The following is an 11,705-nucleotide window of genomic DNA, read 5'->3' as shown; positions in this document are numbered from 1 at the left end:
ATGGGTATATCTCCACACAAACTCCTGCCTTTCCCTGTAAGACATCAATCCATGCAGAAAATAAGCAAATCTTGCATGAATTTTACCTGTGCATTGTTGACAAACATGCAATAAGTTGCCATCCAGACTTATTTTTACATATAAGCCATTCATTTCCAGATTTAGGACTTTGAAATACAATTTCTGAATAGCCCTACTGCAGAGCAGTCAATATTGAACTTTTTTGTCATTTAATTTATTGCTACCAAGTTCTTCCCATTCCTCCAAATTCACTTCTCTCACTGAACACTGAACGTCCCTCTCTCTCACTTTAGTTTTATGGCTTTTGAAATACACACCATTAAATGGATACTGTCATGGGATTTGCTCCTTGCAGTTTGTCCCTGAGTATTATAGAAACGAAATTTCCAGTTCTATAGCAATCAGAGTTTGGTGGGCCTTCCATGTATCCTATGCTTCCCCCCATTCTAGAGGGAAAAAGAAAATTTAAAGACTCCATATCACTTTTTCTTTTTTGGATTATTCAAAGTCTCGCAAAGAAGCCAAGCCACAATAAACTTTAAAGGGCTTTACATTAATGAACAAGACTCAGCACATGAATAATGTAGACTACATGGAGCAGAAATAAGGACCAGTGACACTGCTATAAACTACCTGCTAACACCAACATAATAAAATGAGGCAGAAGCAAAAGGAATTCTCCTGTGTTTTGTGTTTGATTAAACTAGTGTATAGAAAGAGAGATACAAAATATAATGAAGTCATAACTTTGTAATGCAGTATAACAAGAACGAACTATGTTTCTTGCAAGAAGGCCAAATGGCCTACATTTCTAAAGTGAAAAGGCATTTTGGAAGTTGTAGTTTTTCAGTACCCAACATTGCATATCTAGAAGGGCAGGGTGCCATCCCCCTAAAAAGTCTTTTAAAGATCTAACAAACCATGTAGAAGTAGATGCACACAAAGTAACTAGATCAACACTTCCCATAATTTGCCACAAACTTGGAGGTAACTCAATTCTTAGAGAACTCATCCCTAAGCTCTCGTTTTCAGGGCCTTGCCCTCAGTAGCATAAATATTGAACTGTTAGTACTGTCAAAAAACAGATACTTTTATTTTAAGGAATAGTCTACTTATGTGAGGAGTCACGAAAGACAGAGATATTTCAAATTTGCCTTTTTTTTAGTGGTTGGTGTTTTTTGCTGTGCGTATCAATGCATACTTCAAAAGTTGTCCCAAGTATATGTTTTATGAAACAGTGTAGTAGCTTCAATGCAAATTCATTTTTCACGCTCTTTCTCATAAGCTAACATGCACAGTTCAGTGTACATTGAAAGCCAAGGATGATGATTTTTGTTTATTTACAACACAGTCCCTTCTGATACTGTTATATCTTTGAACGCAGGCCTTGTAAAATCGTAGGGCATCAGTTCACCCCTTTGATATGTGTCTTCATCTCACTTAGCATCAAAGAGAAGTTAGATGTGCATGCTGAAGAGACAGTAGGCTCTGTATTTTGGCAAACTCTGCTCTTGCCTTTCCAGAGAAGACTGTGTAATATATTCTGAGCCCTGTGTATGTCACAAGCTAAGCAACTTTGACAAATAAAGCATAACAATCTGACATGAATTTTATGAAGCCACAGGTAACATTCATCTTTCAGCCTGATGGAAACACACAGAAATACAGAATAGTCCCTATCTGTCTGCTGAGGAATAATTAAAAATCTTGAAAGAGATAAGAAGAGGGCAGAATAGGCTAACACTGTCTTTTTAAGATCATCTGTGCTATTGGTACCTGGATGTCATTGTGAAGGTAGGAAATAGTTTGTGCGCTCAAACAAAATATTTCTGCTTATAGGCAGCCAATTTGATGTCTGAGAGCTTATAGTGCACCTCAACTCCAAAAAATATAAAAGTGAACGTTACCATGGGAAAGATCAAGCTCAGCAAAGTGTACTGCTGTTATCTAGGGAACAAATAAGTTGAAAGGGCATGACAGCTCTCTTCCCCAAAACTGCTCCAGCTATCTACTACTGTGCTATGCACTGGAGAATACTGTATACCAAACCAGTATATTATAGAGCTTATTATCCAAATAATCATAGTACACTTGGTGAACAAGATCCTGATCTTTTAAAAGGGATCTACGTTAGTATTTCTGCCTCCAACTTCCAGAACATTGATCTGGAGAGAACTCTCTGATTTCTGCCATAATGTTCATTTTGTGTATCTGTTGGTATATATTCAGTTTATTGTCATGGCACAAAAAAAGACCTAATTTTAATTCAACTTCACTGCTTCAAATCAGGCGTAACATCCTTGTAAGTGATGTTATCTCAGTGAATAGACATTCTACTGTCTGTTTCTCCTCCTGTGAAACAGTTTTGAATCGTCCTGACTCAGGGAGTGTGGACTACTCCTTCTGTCCATCTCTCTGTCCTTGGTGGTGAAGGCACACCAGGAGGTTCAAGGTACAGATCTGAATCCTGGCAGATTCAGCAAGGAACTGAACCCCAGGGAGTGATCTACTACTGCAGGACTCTTGCAGAACAACAGCCGTCTTTAGTTTGCTCTCTCCCTTCTCCCCTCTCCTCACCTGATTGAAAACTGCAAAAAGAAAGTATTCAGCAAAAATAAAATTTGAGATTGATATTGAGATGGCTGAAATTCTTCTTATTATTCAGATTTACTATTTACAGAGAAAAAAAATATGCCCACCTCTGCAGGAGGCTGCTGCAGGAGCTGTTTGAAAACATGTGGTTTGCCTGTGCAGTATGACAAATCTCTGAGGAACTGTTGCTGCTCTTCTAAGCAGTGTATAAAAAGTTGCTCTATCTGCTTAATAATGTATCTAGATTTAACCTCTCCTTCGCAACAGAAAAAATTAAACAGAGTAAATCTGCCTTGGGTTATGAGCCTGTTTTTAATAAGGACCTACTAACTGTATGTTTAAAATACTACTGTGTTCCTTGGCGTGTTCAGTTCTATTTCCGTCATGGAGAGCTAATGCATTTACATGACAATAAAAATGCATGGTCTTCTGAAATGAGTGTATTGGATGAGTGAATTCTGCTGGTTCTGTGCACAATCTCAATGCATTGCTCACATGCTCTTGTTTTTTGCAAGCTTGAGTAATAGAAATAGTCCCATGTTCAGTAGCTCATTTTGCATGACATACAAAGAGTAATAAACCAGTGGTGAATTTATCATTTTACAGATACCTCCTCATGCAGAAATCCATTGTATCCTTTTTTTTTTTTTTTTTTGCTACCTTTCTTCTAAGGTGGTATAAGGGGTTCACTCTGTAAAAATACCTTCACCACTTTGCTGTTAAAAATGACAGATCTCCAAGACCTCTTTAGATGTGATTGTCTCTGCTTCACAAGCTCTGTTTTCAGTCTACAGAACAGTTTAAAATATTTCAGCAGCTCTGTTCCAAGCTCCAAGCTGTGATTATCCAGAAATGAAGCACATTTACTGTCTAATGTTCACTGCATCTCATCTTTTCAGAGTCACTCCTTCACTGCCCGTTGAGTTCTTATGTTTCAACATGTGCCCTTGAGAACCTTTGAATGAATTGAAAACATTAACACAGCAGGGAATACTGGTGTGCAGCTACTGAAAGGGTATTAATGGCCTTGTATGTACATCTCCATACAAAGTTCCAGCTGACCTAAACAACTCACTTGACTCTCCGGATGTCAGGATAAATGGATGGTGAATAAAAGACCAAGCATCTGGTATTTGTCTAATACTCAAACTGGTTTTAAAGGCTATGAAGCTTAGCTGTGGGAAGATCATGCTTGATAGCAAAGTCTAGCATGGTTTTACTGCAGTCGCCTTATCCTAAAGTAATAGCTCGGGGCAAGCTGCACCCAGAATTTCTCCTTTCCTACTCATTCACTTCAAGAGATGAGCCCCTACCCGCAGCTTCTGGAGAGCGCAACTTCAGTGTTCACTCCGCTATTGCCTCAGTACCAAGCCATAACTTCTGCCATTTTCGTTACACTGTGGCACCTGTGGTGGGAACTGGTATTTTACCTCCTTTGATATTTCTAACTTCATCTGCAAGTGATTGATAGTTTTCTGCTATCTCTGTGGTTAAACTTCCCATTTAGACTATGTATCCGCATCACAAACAGAAGTATAATGTGGAGACGCATCAGACCTCACTTAAATGAGCAAATCAGTGCCAGGAATAATGTAGTTACAGCAACACTAAGCTACCAGAGAGATATGACATACTTTGTTAGTTTGTTCTAGGGGCTTATTTAAGCTTTGTCCTGCCAATTAATAATTAGCAAATACTTCTCTTTTGTTTTCCTGATGTTGCTTACCCAGAAGATGTCTTTAATCCCTTACCACAGTTAAATTTTTTGTTAGCTTTTCTTAAGAAGCCCTGTTAAATTAATTCCATTTAACTATATTATCAAGCAGGTGGAATAAATACACCTATAATTAAAAATTACTCCCATCTTCTCCTCAACTGTATGGAAACAGATTTTTTTTTCCTCCTGTCTGGTAAAAAACTGCTTGGTTCCTAAATTGGTTTCTATAGCTACTTTGAATCAGTTACAAACTATTAATTGCAAGCTTTAGACCCAGGTGTATGCCTTGTCTCTGTTTGTTACCTCCGCTTCTTTGCCCTCAATATTCAATCAGTTCCTGGGCACATTTAGGGATGTAGACTATGAGGTAAGGAGGGAACAGAATTATACAATGGCATCCAGAAACTGGATGTCTAAATAGCCTCTGCAGGTCAATACAGCATCCAGCTTGACCTCTTGGAATGCCACGTTAGGCAAAGGTGCAGAAAACCAGCTAGGTGTCTTTCATGTCGGAATGATTCTTAGATCTGGATGCCTCCTCACCTGGAGACAAACACAGTAGAAGAATGCCCAACGTACAGCCTTCCCAGGTCACTGATCACAGTCACAACCAATTGCGCATTTTTGAGGCCATTCCCCTGTTTGCAAGGATGACTCCGTCCTCAGCTTTTCTTGTCATGAATCCCACCAGCCAGGAAACACAAAATCCCACTCAAACGTTTAAGTTACATCTTGAGAGCCCCTTACTTCATTTCAGAAAACCAGGCCTTAGCTTTGATTTCTACAAATGTATCTGGCCACAGTGTCGTCGGTTCCAATGTTGCCGTGCCCTTTGGGACCAACGTGCTTTTCATCACGCTCAAATTCTCATAAACTTCTTATGCTACAAATTATACAAGAAGAGAGCAAAGAGGTTTCCCCTGGCTTTCAAAATAATAGGTTCAGATATTTATCCTGTATTTTCACATCATCTCATTAGACAGTACGCACAAGGAGATAAGCAATCAGTGTGTTCCTGGCATCTATAAGAGATGAAAAGACAATTGCTATGTGTGTTTCTATGGCTCAGCACTGGGAAATACACTGGTCTTGTCCACTTCAACAAGCCCATCTGCTCCTCTCCTCTCACTTCCTGCAAACCAGGCCTAACTACCACTTTATGACTGGTCCTCAGAACAAGCAGAGACTATATACTATATCTGAAGCGCAGCCTGTTTTTATCACTTGCATACATTCAGGCAGTAACTTTCAGAAGGAATAGTACCGTGCTGGGTAAGACAAAGAGAAACCATCTATGAAGACTAGTCTGTGACAATAGATTAGAAAGCATGTTACCTGCTTTCTGCCCAGCATGCTGAGGATCTTCCCTCCGAAATATCCCTTCTTCCTTCCTTCCTAAATGCCTTCACTAGCGCTTCACTTTCCTTGAATTTTAATATTAAATATTAAATAAACTGTTTTCCCTACCAGAAAGAGAACAGCCCTCCCCATGGAAGTAGGTCTCGAGTTCCCTCACAAAATAGGCTGTTGTTGATTAGCAATATTTTTGCATATTTGGCTGTATCTTGACACACATCACAGGACAAAGATGGTGCCAGTACAAAGACCTGCCATCCTTCTCAGCCAGTTTTGTTCTTACATCAAGGCAGAGGGATGTCGCTGCCTACCTTCCTGCTTCTTCCTTCATTTGGCTGCAATGTCACTTCCAAGGCAACCCAGTGGTCGCCTAGTTCAGCCCCCACCATTGTCTCACTCTCCTATCTCAAACCTATATTGCAGTCTGCTAGGGAGGTACATTCATATGTTGTCTGGGAGTTTAACTTTTTGGAGAAAAGTCAGTCCCAGTCTTGTCAGTGGACCGTATGTCAACAGGAGTGATAATCCAATCAACGCATTTTCACACACTTTTTTTGGACCATCCAATGATACTGTCTGGACAGTGAGATGAGCAGGAGTGCAAATTATAATACATCAGCTGAAAACTGGATGACCAAAACTGGACAACATAAAACCTCTTGTGTTTGGTTTTCAGAACTACTTCTGTTTCCACATTTACCCTATCCAGCAGTGCTGTTTTCCAGTCATGCTTTTTACTGCAGCCCTCCATCTGTGCAACCCATCCACCAGCTCTGCTGTAATCTTTGTACCCATCTGTCCTTGTGCCATCATGCCTTTCATTAGGCCATACGAAATGTCACTATTTCCCAGTAATGAATAGGACTGAATTTCAGTTGTCCAGATTATCAGTTATGTGACCATAACTACAGTAACCAAAAAACTGTTTTCTTTTGTGAGTGTGACCTTCCTCTAATGTTAGAGCTAGATTTGAGATAATGACTGAAAACAGGTGACAGGCACATTTTTTGATTATAATACGTTCCACAAAGTACAGTGACAAATCTGCGTTACACAGGATGCATTTCTAAGCACCTGTGTCTTTGCTAGAAGTCTGTTACATCTGGTGAATAATTTGATAAATCATTTATGAATAATGAAATCCCATCTTTTATTCAATGGTGTTTAATATATAAGACTATTTCCTGAAAGGAAGGTTTGGGGGCTTAATTAATTGATAATTTGGTTGAGGGAAGGATAGTTTCAGACATTCTTTGCCAAACCCATGTAGTAAACTCCAACTTCATACTTCCCCCTTTGAAATAACATTCACTCTGAGTAGTCTGTGGGTGACACACATGCAGTCTTCATCATAGGCCTCCACTACATCATCAAAAGGAATATATCTCATAAACAGGGTAAGGAATTCTTACATACTGTAGGTTAGCCAGCCACAGGGAGGGACATAACCATGCACACTTATCTAGTATTTTACATACACAGTCCCTGGCTTCCTTACTGACAGGTAAGACACAGTGGTTCTGTGAAGATATTTGCTGGTGATTTTCAACAGTCAGTCAGTTTTGGAGGGTCAGGAAAATGGTAATCTGACATCATTGTAATTTATAGTGGGCTTCTCCACAGAGAAATGGCAAAGAGAGAGAAAGAAATCTCTAATCTAACCACTAGCTTCATGAAAACATAATTTTAGTAGCTTCCATTTCCCTTCATGATTTATACAGCAGTCTATTATGTCAATTAAACCATCACACAGGAGATATAGAGTGAAAAATTTGAAGGTCTTGAACATGATTATTTAGCCAGAAGTTTTTCAATAATTGATACACCGAGGAAAAACACAGTATTCAAGAGCTATCACAGATGCAATTCTTCTGCACTCTTACAAAAGTGCAAAAGAACACTATACTGCCATACACTATAAAACATGTAAGAAATCAGCTGTCCTAACACCTACTTGGACCACAGTCTGTGTCTGTATTCATAACTGCCTGATTCCTCTTTGAGCCAGAAAGATTTTGCAGTGTTTTTTGTAGCATTCTGTTCTGTACAATTTGGGAAGGGGAGGAGAGAGAAATAAAATAGTAAAGATATACATTAGACTCTGAAATTTGTTTCCCAGCCTACCCACAATGCCAGAGTTCTGGCACGTAATTTGTTTCCCAGCCTACCCACAATGCCAGAGTTTCGGCACGTTTTGTACACTTATTGAAAAGAGCAGGCCCTCCATATTTGATTTTCTGATTCCTTAAAAGAAGGCAGATTTTTAGCTAGTTGCAGGTCTGGCTTCACCCAAAAAAGAGATGAGTATCCCATGGCAAAAAAAGAGTTGTGATTTAACATGTTTCACCACCCACTTGTGTAGCATAACCACAGAAATGTACTTTTCAGGGGAACTTCTGAGATTAAGATTTCTCCTCTGTGTCCCAGACTTGATTTTGGCGATTAGGAGATTGTAGGGGAGATTAGAGGATAGCCCCCCTCCTTTCCAATAGCCATTGAGCCTCATGCATGAGGAAAGTCATCCCCTCTGTTATTACCACTCTCTTTCAGAAACATGACTCCCAGCATCCCCTACATATTCCTCAAATTTTTCATTTGGAAAGAGGAAGAAAAGACAATGAAAGAAGAAGCAGAGACAGTTTACCTGCAGACAAGTTATTTATTCTGTACTCTGTCCACAATGGGATATATATTGGCGGGCTTACTTCCTTTCTGCCATGTCAGCAGAGCCATTGACAGACAGTATAAGGGAGAGGGAGAAAAAACGAGGAGGATAGAAAGAGGGAATGTCTTTCATAAAAATTCCTTTTTATGCGGACGATGCTTTATAGTACATTTCAATGCCTTCAAAATCAATCCCAGAACTATTCCAAATAATAAAGGAATATGACTCAATTTCTGGCTATAAGATAAATGATATGAAACAAAAATTGTGAAGCTAAGTGGAAGGAATGTAGACAGTATTGATACTCTAGATATATTGGAACAGAAGCAAAAGGAGCTGAGGTACATAGTCATCTCTCAAAGATTAATATTAAGGAAATTGAAGGAATTCATCAAGTAATAAAATATTTACCTGAAGTAGTTTGCTCTTTCCTCAGCAGACAAAATAGAGATAATTAAAATGAAAGTTCATAGGATAAGGTTTTATTTGAGTATCTTTCACTATCATTTCTCAAGAAACAGAAAGAACTGGTGGATAATTACATCTCAAAATTTAAATGAGCCACAGATTATGGAACACTGTGCAGGCCTAGTGTGTAATGATGCTCTTGTGCATGCTGACTCAAGTTTATAATGGACATGGTTAAACATAATGAGATCAAAAGGTTACACACTGGAAAATTAGCAAAATTAATAAGGCTATATCATCGATTTATCGATCGATTAAATCAGGAGAAATCACAGGGCATTTAGTGAGTAGAAGATAAAATAAACTAGCATTTGCAGTCATTGTTGGCATCCCTTCTATGAATGACATCTAATTTTACAAAATGTAAGAAGGAAATGGATACAAAAAACATGTCTGTATAACCAAACTCAGAGGCTGATCCAAAACTTGTTCAGTAGAAATACCTGAATGGTCTTTAAATTGCACCTGCTGAGCTGTATCTTATTTGATGAATGGATATAATGATCTCATACATATTGTGGGGTTTTTGTGTTTCCCTGTACATGGAGATCATCTGGCACGGTGTGCCCAGGTAGAGCAAAAGAGACAATCCATCCACTGGAGGCTGCATATAAGGCCTTTAGGTATTATTAAGTCACTTTAGAAAAACTGAAAGCATGCAAAAAAAATGGTCCCTTTCGCAATCTTGTCTGAGCAGTCTCAGGAGGATTTACCCTCCTTGGGAGGACCAAGTGGTTCCACCACGGTGACTTGGATCAAGACACTGGAAGCGTCCTGCTGGTTAGGGAGTCTCCATTCCTCATTCGGAGTCCTCCTCCCCTTCAGAGGTGCTCCTGAGGATAATTCTTCTCCACCCACCCTCACTGCAGCCTAACTTTAATTTTACGGTGTTTGTCTTTACATGACCCCTTAAATAAGGCACACCACTGTTTTAGAGCAGTTTCAGGAGCAGCCATGAGGATACTTACTGATTTACTTCACGTTCAGACAGTGGACAGGTCATGTCAACTGCCTGACTGGGTATATGTGGCTGCAACTACACTGTTAGAAGTACCCAGGCACAGACAGAGGGTCTTTGATGACCCAGACGTCACCCTTGGGCTGTGCTTTCAGGCATATTCTCTGTGTGGATAGCAAATCTCATTTTGAGAGTCTTCGGGGCAAACCTCAACAAAAGGCATGTAAAGCATAATAGAATAATTAAAAGTGAGAGAATTCAGTATACCAACTTTGTTTTACAAAACAGAGCAAAGAATAGAACATCAATAGAAATATATTAATAAAAGATATCTTACAAATTTTCATCCTATAATTATATAAGGCTTAATTATCTTTAGATAATTCTCCCATATTTACCTCTGTGTGAGTTAGGAGTAATTTCCCTGAATGGACTTATATATTCTCACATAAACAAGATTATTTATAGAATCATAAAAACTGAAAAGAGTTTAAAGCCAGTTTAAGAGTTATTCCAAAGAGAAGGGTACAAAAAGAAATAATGAGATAAATAGGCTCTTGTTAAAGAAAGAAAAAATAGGTACTTTTTAATACTTTTCTTTAGAGAACTATCAGGCAGTGTGGATATCATGAGGTTACTATGGGGAAAAGAAATGAACCAACAAATCTCGCTAGATTACTGGAAGCAAACAATGCTTAGCACTATTGTCAGTGCAGTTTCTCCCTCATGGAGTGAATAACACTTGAAAATTATGATTAGCTATAATCATGCACGAGTCTTACAAAAGAAAATAGCCAGTATACACAACAAAAGATAGGAGAGAACACGTTGTTAAGAGGAAGCCAATTAATGCGTTTTATAACAGTGAGCCAGAACGTAGCCTTCAGCACATACTTAAGAGGAATATGACCTCTCTTTTTGCTCTACTATGCACAAAAGCATTCGAGATACATTAGCTTAATGACAGCTGTAAGTGCAGGATGCATGTTCTTCCTTAACTCATTCGTGAGGACAAAAATCGGCATTTAGATAACTTCCACTGAATGGACTTCCCCAGATCTTGAGCCCAGAAATGAATGGACTGATTAGAAACTTTCAGCCCACTATCTGACCCTTGCAGAGGTTACTTTTGTTCCTGTTCATCCCCGTGCAAGTCAGTTCAGTAGCTACCATTGTTCCGTGCCAATATCATATAATCTCCTGAAGCAAAGACAGAGCAGAAGACATGGCTTTTTCTACTTTTTTTTTTTCTTATGGTAATGCTCACCGTCTTTAAGTCATGCCTACAAGCAAAAAGAAAGCTCTTCCCTAGCTGGTTTCAAAAACCAAATGCAAGCTATATACAGGTGGTTTACAAGAATAAAATAATTAAAGGAACGTGAACATCTTTCTTCTCTTAGCATATTAACCAAGAAACTATTTAGGGAAATTGTGAAAAAGCTGGTTAAAATGTAGACCACACATATTTTTAGTGACTGAGAAATAAATAATTGTAATTAATGTTTCCCAAAGTATGTTCTGCTAAAAACCATACAACTTCCATTCTGTAATACACTCTTGTATTTCATATGTAGCACCTACTCTTTTGCTGCTTATATGGGAAAATAGTTCCTGCTATCAGCAATTGTTTACTGTTAGTAAAAATTAGGAATTAAATGTCTTTTTTGTAAATCACACATATGAAAATTTCAACCTGTATTTTTCTGAAACATATGGATAATCACTGCGTGAAGATTCAGTATTTATTTGTGCATAATAAAATTCACAGTGCCTTAAGATTATCACAGTACATTTGTAGTAGACTTTTCCATGGGGGAATCTCTGAGAACATTTTCTGTCAAGAGAGACTGTATCTGCCTGGCTAAATGTAAGAGTTCACTCCAAGGAGTGACTGTGGAAGTGAAACAATGAGCAAAGACAGAATACCA

This window comes from Struthio camelus, chromosome 5 (assembly GCF_040807025.1).
Source record: "Struthio camelus isolate bStrCam1 chromosome 5, bStrCam1.hap1, whole genome shotgun sequence".
In the NCBI taxonomy this organism is placed as follows: domain Eukaryota; kingdom Metazoa; phylum Chordata; class Aves; order Struthioniformes; family Struthionidae; genus Struthio; species Struthio camelus.
Note: the sequence above shows the minus strand (reverse complement) of the source record.